Raw genomic sequence first — 12,773 nt, forward strand, 5'->3', positions numbered from 1 at the left:
GCAGAGACCTGGATGTTCCGTAGTGTGTGGACACAACATGGTGCCTCCTTATCAATGACAAAAGGGCACGATGGTCAGATCAATGAGCTGGTCTCAGGTCACCAGTGCACCAGGACCTCAGAGAGGGACAGTGATGCAGCTTCTTTCACCAACTGATCCCAAACCAAGTGTGTTGAGAGGAGGGACTGACCCTGTCTGGGAGTGCAGCTGACCCACAAGCACTCAGTACCTGGGCAGGCCATGGGTCCGGGCAGAAAGGCAAGTGGAGCCTAGTGGACCCAACATGGGGCCTGGGAAAGTGGCAAGGTTGACATGGTGACACTCTGGAGTAGCTGGGGCAGAGCAAAGGGGCAGCATGAGAGGAAGGGGAGCTGAGCTTGGGGCACCCCAAAGAAGGGAGAGAGAGGGCACAGCTTCTGGATGGAATGGCCCTCTACAGGCCTCTGTCTGTTGCAGGAAAGGGAGGAAATAGTCCCACCCATTTATTCCCCAAGGACAACCATCTCCATTCATCTCCATGTGCCCCAATCCAAAGGTTGCCGATTGCTCCAGGGGGCTCTGATGGAGCCCCAGGCTTCAAGGTCTCCACTTAGTGCTCTCTAGGACTCTGGGACTACCTCTCTGAAAGCTTGGATGGGCCTCCTTCCCCAAAGCCCTAAACTCTAGGTTTAGAGTTCTGGAGTCATCCCACCAGGGCAGCTTGGGCTCCAGGACTCCCACTCCCAAGGGCTCAGGCCATCCTCCTTCCCCACCAAGGGCTCCTGAGGTGCCCAGGGGCAGAGGAGGGGGGCAGTAGCTGCCCTTGGTCCAGTGGACGGTGGCTCTGCTGGTGCCAGGGTGTCAGCCCCACTGGGGCAGAAGCCCCGGCAGCCCAAGGTAGGGCACCGGGTGTGCAGTGTCGGGCTGCTAGAGTGGGCAGAGCAGCATCCCGGAACAGGGAGGCAGAGAGGAGTGCCCTACAAACATGGCAAGGGGTAGAGTCTGACAGCTGTGCTCCTGACCCTGGCTCTCCAGCTGGGGCTCCTGACAGTCCCAGGGGAAGAGGAGATCCACACACGGCAGACCCAGGAGCCAGCAGCCGCAGCTAGAGAGGATGGCTCGGGACCGCTTGGTCCTAGCACACAGTAGGCACCCTGCAAAGACTCCAGCTCAAGGGGTGCATGGTCAGTGGCTCCATGAGGATAAAATACCCAAGGCCTTAAGGATAGGAAAGTGGCATTGGGTCCACACTGTTCTTGAACCTGGGTCTGGCCTGCTACCCTAGGCTCCCAGTGGCCAGTTCCGGGAAATTTTCAACCCACTCAAGGCAGGCAGGACACAGGTGAATAAAGTCAGGCCCCGCCACTTCTACGGGCATGCTGGCCAGGGCCCCCACGGAAGCACAGCTTCAGAGCTCAGCTGAGCTAACCAGGAGTCCCTGTCCCGCCCTGGACACCACATCGTGCCCAGGCAGCTGTGACACACGTGGGGCAGCAAGGGCAGAAGATGCCAGCCTGGGGGAGAACAAGCCCTGGGACAGGCGCTGGGCAGAGGCTACAGGCCAGGCCAGGCCTGAGCCTGAGGCCCGCACGGGCAGGCGGCAGGAGGGAGCAAGACTGGGGCGCCATCCCTGCAAAGGGCCCCAGGGAAGGACAGGCAGATGGCACCAGGAAAAGGAGCACCAGGACTCCATCCTGCTAGGGGAAAACGGGCCTGGGACCTGGCCCCACTGAGAGAATCCCTGGAGGACTCCGCCACCCCCCGCTAGCCCCCCACCCCCCACCCTCCACCCTCTACCCCGGCTGCTAGGAGGAGACAGGGAGGGGTGCAAGATCTGGGCCCTCAGCCAGGCTCACACACAGGTTGTGAAGGCCTGGTGACCCATCCAGAGCCAGCAGGGGTGGTGGAGGCTCAGCCCTACCAGGCCCCACGCCTGAGCCCTGTTCGCCAACAGGTGCCAGGAGCAGAGGAGCGGTCCTGGCCACACACCCACCCCAGGCTGGACCCATCTTCTCTTCTACTAAGTCTAGGGAGGGGGCCACTGGTCACCCTAGTCCGGAACAGCCCCCTGTCCTGCGGGTCCTGTCCGGTCGGAGTCCAGGCAGGGCAGGGCAGGTGGATGGCCAAGCTGACCACCCCCACCCCACAGCCAGCCTCCACCCCTGGTCCAGCCACACCTCTGCACCTGACCCTCCCTGTTGCTTATTNNCGCCGCAGCCGCCGCCACCACCACCACCCCACACCCCGCCCTGCCCCACAGGAGGCTGGAAAGGGACTGGGGTCAGGAAAGGGAAGCAGTGGCCCTTCAGGGTGGGTGGGGCTGCCACTCACCCCAGACAGGGAGGGAGTCCCAGTACTTCAACAAGGGGAACGTTAGTCTGGGGACCTTTGGGGTCCCCGAGGGGCCACTCACCACAGGTGGCCTCACCCCACTCCAGGGCATAGGGCCAAGGTCCTCCAGGACAGCCCCCACCCCCGGAACCCCGGCGGAGTCAGCGGGATGCGGATGGGGTGGCCGCTAAGACAGGGTCCGCGAGCATGCAGGATGACAGGTGCCGGCCACAGGGACCTCAGGTGCGCTCAGCGCTCTGCAGCTCTGGACGGTCTCCTTCCACCATGGGCCCATCCCAACTGCAGACAGGGCCCCCCAGAGGGCGGGGTCTTCTCCTCAGGCGCCAGGTACTACCTCCAGGAGAGGGCATCACCCAACAGGGGGCCTGCTGTCCTGCTGCTCAGAGGTCGGGCTGGCTTGGCCACCTCTACCACTCCCCATGGGGCTGTCTCCGAAGGTGTCCCTGAGCCCGCCATGAGGTCACCGCCAGGGGAGGAGGGCTGAGGAAACCCCGGCACAGTGGGTGGGGTCGGGGGTTGCCCTTGGGTCAGCACACCTGCTGAGGACAGGCCGGGCAGAGAGGGTGAGGTCCAGGGTTGCGCACTGCAGGTGGGTGGGCAGGTGTGCGGGGGCGGGCACGATCTGGCTGCTGGTGAGTGTGCCCACCCCCCCACCCACAGAGCAGGCCACTAGGAGGAGCCCCTGTGCAGCTGGGTCAGGGAAGACGGCACCCATCCAGCCCTCCTGAGCCCTCCTGGGCAGGTGGCCTGTGAGGGAAGACTACAGAGAAGCCGGGCCCTCCTCGTTGTTCCTCCTGCCCAGGGCCGAGGGACAGGAAGGTGGCTCAGCTCAGGCATAGGCCAGGGGAATGGTGAGGACACTGGTCGGATGACCCGGGAGTGTGGGGCTATGCGGGGCCGGGCCTGAGTGTCTCCAGGGGAGCCGTGTTCGGGATTATGCGGCCCAACACCCTGGCTGACGGATGTCCCCAGGAGCCACGACCCCACAGTCCCCCACCGAGGTAAGGCCCAGCAAGCCACGCCCCGGTCTCCCTGCTTCTGCTCCCAGGAGATGCAGAGCCAGCCCCCCGCCCCGAGACCCACTGTCCTCGGGTTCAGAAAGCACACGGCAGCCCCAGACGGTGCCAGGAGCTGTCACCAAAGCCCCCGTATTGCCCGGCAGTGACAGCCAAGGGGAAAAGCACCACCCCCAGAACCTGTGTGACAAATTCAGAGCTGAGCGAGTCCGAGCGTGTCACCGGGAAGTCATCTCTGAGTCCCAGCCAGGAAAGATGGGGCGGGCACTTCTCCGGGGAAAGGAGATGCCATTGGGCTCCCGTGGCCACAGTGGGAGCTCTTTCGCTGGACTGACAGCTGCGCCTCCACCTGCACCCCCTCCCGCCCCCTACCCACTGCAAGCTGGTGCCTGCCACCACCTGAGCCACCAGAGCCCAGCACGCACACGGGGCCACCTGACACCGTCTTTGAAGAAAAGGGGCCTGTTGGTCTGCACCCCCACAAAGGGGCCTGCCCCTCTCCGCTCCCCACCCCCACCCACTTGCCAGCTGCATGGTGGAGGCTGGAGGGCAGGGGAGGGGAGGGGAGGGGCGGGGAGAGCAGGGGCCACGCCTGTGTGCACAGAGAGTGATCCCTACCTGCCTCAGGCAGGGCAAGCTGCCCCCACCCCTGGGGAAGGAGAGGACACGGGGGGGAGGGGGCAGCATGGGGCCACTGGGTGGGGACAGTGGAGGTCCGGAGCCTCCTGCCACTCAGGCCTGGGTGGGGGCCTCACAGCTCAGTGGTGTTGGTGCTGAACGGGCTGCTGGGATGGGAAAGAGCTTCCGGCCCCTGCACCAGGACTGACACCAGGGCTGGCAACTCCCATGCAAAGGGCAGAAAGCACACTCCTTGGGCTTTGTGGGCCACACAGGAGCTCTGTTGCATATTCTTCTTTCTTTCTCTGGCTTTCTCTATGTTTTGTTTGCAACCCTTCCAAGACGGAAGAGCCGGGGCGCCTGGGTGGCTCAGTCGGTTGAGCGTCGGACACGGTTTCGGCTCAGGTCATGATCTCAGGGTCCTGGGATAGAGCCCCGTGTGGGGCTCCGTGCTCAGCGGGGAGTCTGCTGGAGGATTCTCTCTCTCCCTCTTCCCCCGCCCCTTCCCCCATGTGCGTGTACATGCCCGCTCTCTCAAATCACTCTTAAAAAAAAAGAAAGAAAAGAAAAAGGAAAAGCCTGGAAAGTCCGATGACACAAAAACTAAAATTGTCTGCCTGACCAAACACAAGCCCCAAACCACAAAGTCAAGGGACAAGTGACAAAGTGGGGGGAAAAATAGAAGCAAGATGTGACTCAGGGCTCATCTCATGATTATCCAGAAAGCTTGAAGCAGTCCACAAGGCAAAGCCCGACGACCCAGGAGGTAAAGGGGGTCAAGGAGGTGAACACGGAAAACGAAAGCCAAAGGCTACTCCATCTGGTCCCATGGCCAGGATGCGCTCAGGTGCTGGGGTCCCAGGGTTGCTCCTTCTGGGGACAAACGGTGGCCAGTGACTGGCCTCGCACTTCGCCTGCCACTCGACTAGACAACAGGCCAGCATGGAGCCAAACCAACACCAATCACCAGCAAGACCGGCCACAGTGGGTGGGCGGTGGTGCCGGGCATTGAGCAGGTCTGCGCAGCATCAGCCAGGAGCTGGGAGACCACCCTGGTGAAGAAAGGCAGCGGCTTCCCACCAGCTAGAGGGCCGACCGCACGCACAGACAACCCTCAGGGCCGTTCTTGGGCAGACAGCCCCCTGTGTGGTCTCCACGCTCCCTGCCCCCCGCAAATCCACGCTCTGGATCTCAGGGCCCATGTTCCTTTTCCATCCCCAAGCCCAGCATTCGGGTCTTTCCTCTGCCTCATCAGAGAGTTCTTTCCATCCCCACTCCCAGGCACGGATCTGATCTCCGCCCCTCTCTCTTACACGGCCAGACGTTACCAGCCCCAGCCTGGGAATTCCCGAGCACCTGGACAAAGCCGACACCTTTCTCCCACCTGGGCATGGACGGTGCCCTCCAGCCCACCTGGGCAGGAAAGGGTGACTGCCACTCAACGGGAAGTCCCGGATCCCTCTCGAGGGCTAGCATCCTCCTGGCATTTGCCAGACCTGTGGGGACCCTGCAAAGGAGCCAGCCCCAGGGAGGGCAGGGAGCACACAAACACACACACCTAGGAGTCTCAGGCCTCCAGGGCCCTGCTTCTCACAGCGCGGCAGAGGGAGGGGTCTCAGACCAGCAGCAGCACCAGCCAGGAGCTTGTTAGAGGCACCCATTCTCAGGCCCCACCTCAGATCTGCAAGATCAGAGACTCTGGGGTGGAGCCCAGTGACCTGACTTTGAACAAGCCCTCCAGGTGTTCCCAGGCAGCCCTCCAGTGTGAGAACCACCAGGCGTTCCCAGGCAGCCCTCCAGCGTGAGAACCACAGGGATGGATGGTTCCTGATGGCACCCACTTCTAGAGAAGCCACGAGCTTTCTCTGCCAGGCTCACCTTGACTGACCTCCCCAGGTGAGAGGCAGGCAGGCACAGCTGATGGTCCCAACCACAGGTGGTCCTGGAACACGGGTGTGCTTGAGCAGGATTCCCTCTCAAGGGGCCGCACCTGTCGAGTGACACGGGGAAGATTTTGTTACTTTTCTACTGTCCCCGCCCCCAGAAGTGTGGACAGATACCTCTGGCGAACACCACGTTCCCTTCCCGGGTGCTGGCCCCAGCTCTGCCCACGTTTTCCTGGATACTAGGCGTGTGTGTGTGTGTGTGTGTGTGTGTGTGTGTGCGCGCGCGCGCGTGGTGCTGGGATTTTGGGATCTATGCTTTACAGAGAACCGTCCCAGACACGCTCAGGGGCGCTGGAACACACAGTGGGCCGGGCAAGGAGTAGGGGGGGGTGCAGGGCCACAGTCTGGGCCCTGGGAGGGTGGAAGTGCCCAGGAGCGCACAGCAAGGCTGCTCTCAGAGGCCAAGACTGGGAGGGACTGGAGACGGAGTGACCGGGCCCTTTGTCATCCCGGTGGGATCGCCGCCCACCCTGCCAGCCCCCCGTCACTAGGCCCCTGGGGGCCCCAATACACTGTCCCTGGCCATCTAGGGGCCAAACACCCTCAGGACGGCATGGCGGGGGCCTGCGAGGGGCAGCGGGAGAGAAGCCCGACGAAGCCGCCCCTCCCCTCCCCCGGCCCCCGCCACGGCCTCCCGGGGCCTGGACTCGATAGAGGCTCCTCCTCGGCCTCTCCGCGTGAGAATGGGTAGGCCCCCAGGTCTCGGGAAACGGGGCCTCTGGCCGGGTCCCGGACCCGGAGGGGCGGAGGGCGGAGCGCAGGGATGGGGGGGCGGTGTCGAGAAGGAGGGGCCGTCGTCCGGGCGTGTTGGGCCCCGCCCTGACCGCCTCGGGTCGGTCTTCTCGCGTCCCTCAGCGCGCCCACCGGAAGCCCCGCCCCGCATGTGGCGGGGCACCGCCTTCCTGTCCCCTTCCGGCTAGCTTCGCCAATGACCAAGCTCGGCTCCTCACGGGACCCGCCCCCAGGCCGCCTGAGGAAGCCCAGCCCCTGTGGCCTGACGGACACTTCCTCTGCCCTATCAAAACAAGCCGGTCGCCTACGCGCCCCTCTCCGCTCAGCTCCCACGGGCTTCTTGCTAGAGGCCGGGCCCTGGGAACTGCCGGACGCCTAGACTGACGTCCCCGGCGAGTGGAGGAGAGTAGGGACTCTCTGTGCAGAGTCGAGCAAGCCGTCCTGTCTGTCCACGCCAAGCCCTGCTTGTGTGCTTTTGCTTTGAACTTGTATCTTGAAGTAAAGAAAGTCACGGGAAGTGACAGACGCCAGGGCGCCTGCCGCAGTTCCCCTAGGGCCAGCATGTTGCACGTCTAGTGCAATTGCACACCAGGAAATGGCATCGGTGCCATCCGAGAGCTGCTCCGTGTGAGTTGCATCCGTGTGTGCGTGCGTGCGCGCGCACAGCTCTGCAGTTTCATCACGCGTGTAGATTCACGTGACTCCCACGGGCGTCCGTGTCCAGTCGATTCCCTCACAAGGACCCCTCCTGTTGACCTCACATAACCACAGCCTCCTCCCATCCCCTCCCAGCCCACGGCAACCAATCTTGCATTCTCGTCTAGAATTTTGTCATTTGAACGCTGTTGGGTAAATGGGACCATGCAGTATGCGGTAGGTATCAGTAACCTGGGATGGGCTCCCGGTCCCCGCCCCCGGCCCTCACTTAATGCCCTTGCAGTCCATCCACATTGCTGCGTGTATCCATCGTTAGTTCTTCCTTGGTGTTGCTAGCTGCAGTCCTTGGTGTGGCTCAACCAGTCGGCCCAAGCATTCACCTACTGAAGGACGCCTTGCTTGTTTCCAGTTTCAGGCTTCTACAAATACCCCTGCTACAGGACCATTCACGTACAGGTTTTCGTGTGTTCCTAAGTTTCTGTTTCTTTGGCATGAATGCCCAAGGGTACAATCGATGGGTCCTGTGCAGATGGGTGCTTAGCTTTAAAGATTTTATCTCATTTAAGGAATCTCTGCACCCAAGGTGGGGCTTGAACTCACAATCCCGAGATCAAGAGTCCCATGCTCTTGAGACTGAGCCAGCCAGGCGCCCCTGGATGCTTTGCTCTTGAAAGCAACTGCCGAATTGCCTTCCACGGTGGCTCCACCATTTTCCACTACCCCCCTGCATATTTTTACAGCACGTAATTGAAAACTTTTACAAAGCAACATTATTTTAAGCCACATTGTTAACAATTTTGTTTCTCTCTTCTGACTATATTCTTCTAATGCAATCGCCGACGTAGTTATTCACACAGTTTTACACCCTATACATTTATTTTGTTGTATTTATGTATTTTTCCACCCCGTACGTTTCATTGTGATGTTCTTTTCCTTAGCAGTAGGTCTTTGAAAACCATGTCAGTAAACAAATGTCTAGCTCATTTCTTCTCTGGCCACGTGGTATTCGATAGCAGACATGTACCATAATTCACATAACGAATCCCCAACTGATGGACTTTCACCTTTTCTCTTCTCACGCTCTCTCTCTGCAATTCATCTTGGCGCTGCAACTTCCCACTGTGAGCGTGTGTCAGTCTCCCTCTAGGATAACTACCTCTAAGTGGAAGGTCAAAACCGACGGGCATTTAAAATGTTAATAGACACTAAGTAATTGCCTCCCCCAAAGACCTACACTAGGGCCGTTAGTTCTTTGTTATGTATGTTGCAAATATTTTCCCTCAGTATGTCTTTTGTCTTGAAAGAGGAGGCTTGTTGGTTTGGGCCGTCAAGAAGTCGCACATTTTTTTTCAAAAGGTTTTCTTCTTACGTGATCTCTACACCCAACGTGGGGCTCCAACTCACAACCCCGAGATCAACAGTCGCAGGCTCCACCAACCGAGCCGGCTAGGCGTCGTGAAGTTAGATATTTTTATATAAGCAAATGTTTTAAACTCTCAATTGATGATTTCTGAGTTGTGTATCTTGGGCACAAAAGGCCTCGTTCCCGTGTGTGAGGACAGTGAGGAGACTTGGGGCAGAAATTTTGAGTCCCTGGGGCGCCTGGGTGGCGCAGTCCTTAAGCGTCTGCCTTCGGCTCAGGGCGTGATCCTGGTGCTCTGGGATCGAGCCCCACATCAGGCTCCTCTGGGATCAAGCACCACATCAGGCTCCTCAGCTAGGAGCCTGCTTCTTCCTCTCCCACTCCCCCTGCTTGTGTTCCCTCTCTCGCTGGCTGTCTCTCTCTGTCAAATAAATAAATAAAATCTTAAAAAAAAAAAAAGAATTTTTGAGTCCCTGTTGCCAATTCCTCCGGGGGCGGTGCCACTCTGACACCCAACTGCTGCCGTCCAGGGATGCCAGTCCAGTTTGAGAGCAAGACAAGGAAATATGGAACGAGAAAAGGTTAGTTACGCTGTTTAAATGCATAGGGGGCCTGCAGGTAAGCAGGAGAAATCCCCAAGGAAGCAGAGCAAATGAAAACAGAGGAGGGAGCAGGGACGCGGCAGGGACTGTGTGGAGGAGCTGCTGGGTTGGGTTTCCAGGGTGCGGTGCGAGGAGGAGTAAGGGCTTTCAGAAGGTGAGAGGGCAGAACTGAGATCCCGCCTAAAACCAGTGTTCTTGAAGGGTCACCTCGGCGGGGCAAAGGAAGGACAGGGATATAAAAAGAAGTGGGTCTGAGTGAGCGGGGGAAGAACCCTCCCACTCCAGTCCTAGTATCCATGAACAGGGGCTGCCTTCTCCTGGCTGCAAGCTGAGGGGCTTCAGCGAATCCCTGGCTGAGAGAGGAACTGCCCCCCTCTCCCCCCCCCCCCTCGTGGTAGTACTTCCGGGCTCCTGACAGAGCAAACCCACCCTGCCTGGAAGAGGATATCTCACCCCAGGCTTCCCTCATTCAGGACTCCCGGGGGCCCAGCTGAAGATGGGTCCGCGATCTCCAGTTGAAGACGGTGCCCACCCTCCTGACAATCAGCAGGTCTGTCAAAGACAGGACTGGCCCTACCGACATTCCCAGGGTGTAACTCTCAAAGGCCAGAGAACAGAAACTTTGGTAATGGCTGTGAGTGTTTGTTTGCGGCGTGCCTAGACTCCTCCCATCCCATCTTCCCGGCAGCCCTCGGCAGCCCTTGGTGGCTGTTAGCGGTGTTAGCCCCATTGTCCAGATGAGGAAATGAGGAAAACACCACAAATGGGTTGAGCGGCTTCTTCTGAATCACTAGCTAGCAGGTGGCTGAGGCATGGGGCTTCAAGCCTGACCCCCTTTTGTGGGCTGTGCTCTACAGTCTGGCTCGCTCCCTCACTTGGAGCTTCCTGGGGCCCGTGTGGTGGCACAGCAGTATGTCCTGAAGGCATGAGCGGTGAGCCCAGGTGAATCTCCCCCAGGCGGGCCTTGGGCCAGCACAGAAGAAAAAGGGAGGAGGCTGAGAAAGAGAACCGCCTTCTGCTCTTGCGCTTCATGGTGCAGGGCAGGCGGCCGGGGGGGGGGGGGGGACACATCAAAACAGGGACTGGCATTACCTTTGAATTCTCATGAGATCAGAGAGCAGTGCTCACAGATATTTACACATTGTTTGCATTATTGAGACAGACAGCTACTCCGACTCCCCAGATCTTCGGTAGCCTCTGAGATACAACAGAAAGACACAGGAGAAAGCATCAAGAAGATAAGAATCATGTGAAAGGCTCAGGCACAGCGCACCTGGGCACATCTGGCCTTGTCTCGGGGTTGTGAGTTCGAGCCCCGCGTTGGCTGTAGAGCTTCCTTTAAAAACAAGAAAAGCAGGGGCGCCTGGGTGGCTCAGTCGGTTAAGCGTCTGCCTTCAGCTCAGGTCATGATCCCGGACTCCCAGGATGGAGTCCCGCATGGGGCTCCCGGCTCAGCGGGGAGTCTGCTTCTCCCTCTCACCCTTCCGCCTCTCGTGCTTTCTCTCTCATACTCTCTCTCTCAAATAAATCAATACAACCTTTTAAAAAAAATCATAATAATAAAATAAAAACAAGAAAAGCGTCCGGGCAGATTTGAAAACTAACTTTAGAAGTAAAAAAACACTGTCATTGAAATAAAAATCCCAACAGACGGATTAAACCACAGATAGGTGCCGCTGAAGAAAGCATTAGCGACCTGGAAGATGGTGCCTGAGAGATTATCTCCTGCCCTGTTTCCCCTCTTGGTGGATAATGCGGCTTCCTCCTTCCCTGAGAAATTGCAGCAGCCCCTCCTCAGAGGTCCAGGCTCTGGCTCTTCAAGGCCCCCTCATCCTGGCTTCCAGGCTCCTGGTGACGCCAACCTCTTCCCCTGTTCCCCTTGTTCTAGGGGCAGCAGCTTCCTCCTGTATTACCTCTGTGACTCCAGTCGTCCAATCCCTGAGTGACCGACTGCTCATATTCAATTACGTCTGTTGAAAAACTTTGTTTCTTGTATTCTAACTCATGCCCAACTGATACAGGATTGGAACTGGGAGCGGTCCCAGACGATGGACCCAAAAAGATGGAATGTGGGGACCGGTCTGGTCATGCCCTTGGGCTGGAGTGCAGGGCTCAGCTCCTCGCCAACGGGAAGGGGGACCGGAGGCACCCGTGGCCGGCAGGGACCTAGTAATTCGTCAGGCCCTTACCTGCGGCGGTTACCCGGGGTGAGGGGCCAACCGCAGCAAGCACCTCGGGGAGGCGGAGCAGCTGCTGCCCTGGACTGTCAAGGCGGTAAGGATGGCTACAAAGACTGTGGTGTGGGACCATTCCTGATGCACCTGAGAGTGCACAGAGAAAAAGGGACAAGTTCAGGTTCCTTACCTCTCAGGTCAAGTCACCGTATGACAACCAGAGAACTTCCATGACAGCCCTAAAAATTCTCTTACTTCCTCTACCTGCGAGGGTTGACAGGGCTGAAAATCAAACACAAGGTTTAGTTGTGCAGGTTACAGAATCCCAAAGTCAGCTGAATTCCCAGGCTGTGTTTCTCATGTGAAAGGTAGGGCACTGGTTGGAGGAGTGGGACCCTGAAGCCTGGAACTGGGACATCTGGTTGGCCTCAGGTGAAGCTGAGAATGGGGGTGCCATCAGTCTCTCTGAGCCTCAGCGTGGTCCAGGAGGACAGGAATATAGTAAGAATGGGAGCATATTTCATCTCTGCCCCTCCTTCCCCTGGTGCACTCCTGGGTTCCTACCTTGAGTGTCCTGTAACTGCTGTTTGTCCTCCTCACCAAATAGGGAAGGACTTGTGGGATCTTTTTAGGATTCCTAAATCCAGGCCACTGCTTTTCTCATCCCAGGTATGGCTGGATGGCAGCTCAGTAAGGAGGTAGAAGATACCTGTCTTAGTTTCTTGTGGCAAGCAAGGCCACAGCTGGGCTGGTGTGCCCGTGGATGTACTGCTGTAGCTATAGAAGTCAGCTCCTCGGCCCCATTTGCTGCAGAGGTCTGAGTTGAAGAGGAACACTGTGTCGTGTACCATTTTGCTTTCACTTTGGTAGTGCAGGAGGGCCTGTGCTGCACACCTCTGCCACCACCCTACTTGCACCTCCATCCATCTCAGCCCTCCACATCCCCTCACCCCTGCCCCTCCAAGGCCATAACACCCCCACCACCAAGTGTCCCTTTCTCTCTTACCATACCTCTGTCCATCGCCAGTCAGCCCGAGGTTAAGGGCAGGGCCCCTTTGCTGGCTGGTCCCTGAGGACCTGGGTTGTTGCAACCCCTCACAGCGTGGGGGCTCCATCTACGCACCGCAGATGTTTGTCCCGCAGAGTGTTGCCCCCCTCCCGCACCCGCCAGCGCGGGCGATGCTGATTGGCTGGAGCCCAACGAGTGACGGGACAAAACCCAACAACGTGGCCTGGCCGTCGCCAGCTGTCCGATTGACCCGGTACCGAGGGGGGCGCAGGGCCGGCCGGGCTGGGAGGCACGGCTGGAGTAAGGCGGTGTCAAATGGTGGGTA

At 58.9% G+C, this 12,773-nt stretch overlaps 1 long non-coding RNA gene across 4 annotated transcripts; it reads right to left on the bottom strand.

Moving 5' to 3' along the window:
* Nucleotides 1-4,554: 4,554 nt before the first annotated feature.
* Nucleotides 4,555-12,579, bottom strand: LOC103679663. Of its 4 annotated transcripts, XR_005834026.1 has the most exons (5): nucleotides 12,451-12,579; nucleotides 11,630-11,721; nucleotides 5,844-5,955; nucleotides 5,524-5,646; nucleotides 4,555-4,838 (listed from the first exon to the last, which is right to left on the bottom strand). It is a non-coding gene; the product is annotated as an uncharacterized LOC103679663 (long non-coding RNA). The 4 variants fall into 4 exon arrangements; XR_005834028.1 differs by lacking the exons at nucleotides 11,630-11,721; nucleotides 12,451-12,579 and adding an exon at nucleotides 6,736-6,754; XR_005834034.1 differs by lacking the exons at nucleotides 11,630-11,721; nucleotides 12,451-12,579 and adding an exon at nucleotides 6,647-6,665.
* Between the last annotated feature and the right edge of the window lie 194 nt (nucleotides 12,580-12,773).

The sequence above is a fragment of the Ursus maritimus genome, assembly GCF_017311325.1.
Source record: "Ursus maritimus isolate PB19 chromosome X unlocalized genomic scaffold, ASM1731132v1 scaffold_X1, whole genome shotgun sequence".
NCBI classification, from domain to species: domain Eukaryota; kingdom Metazoa; phylum Chordata; class Mammalia; order Carnivora; family Ursidae; genus Ursus; species Ursus maritimus.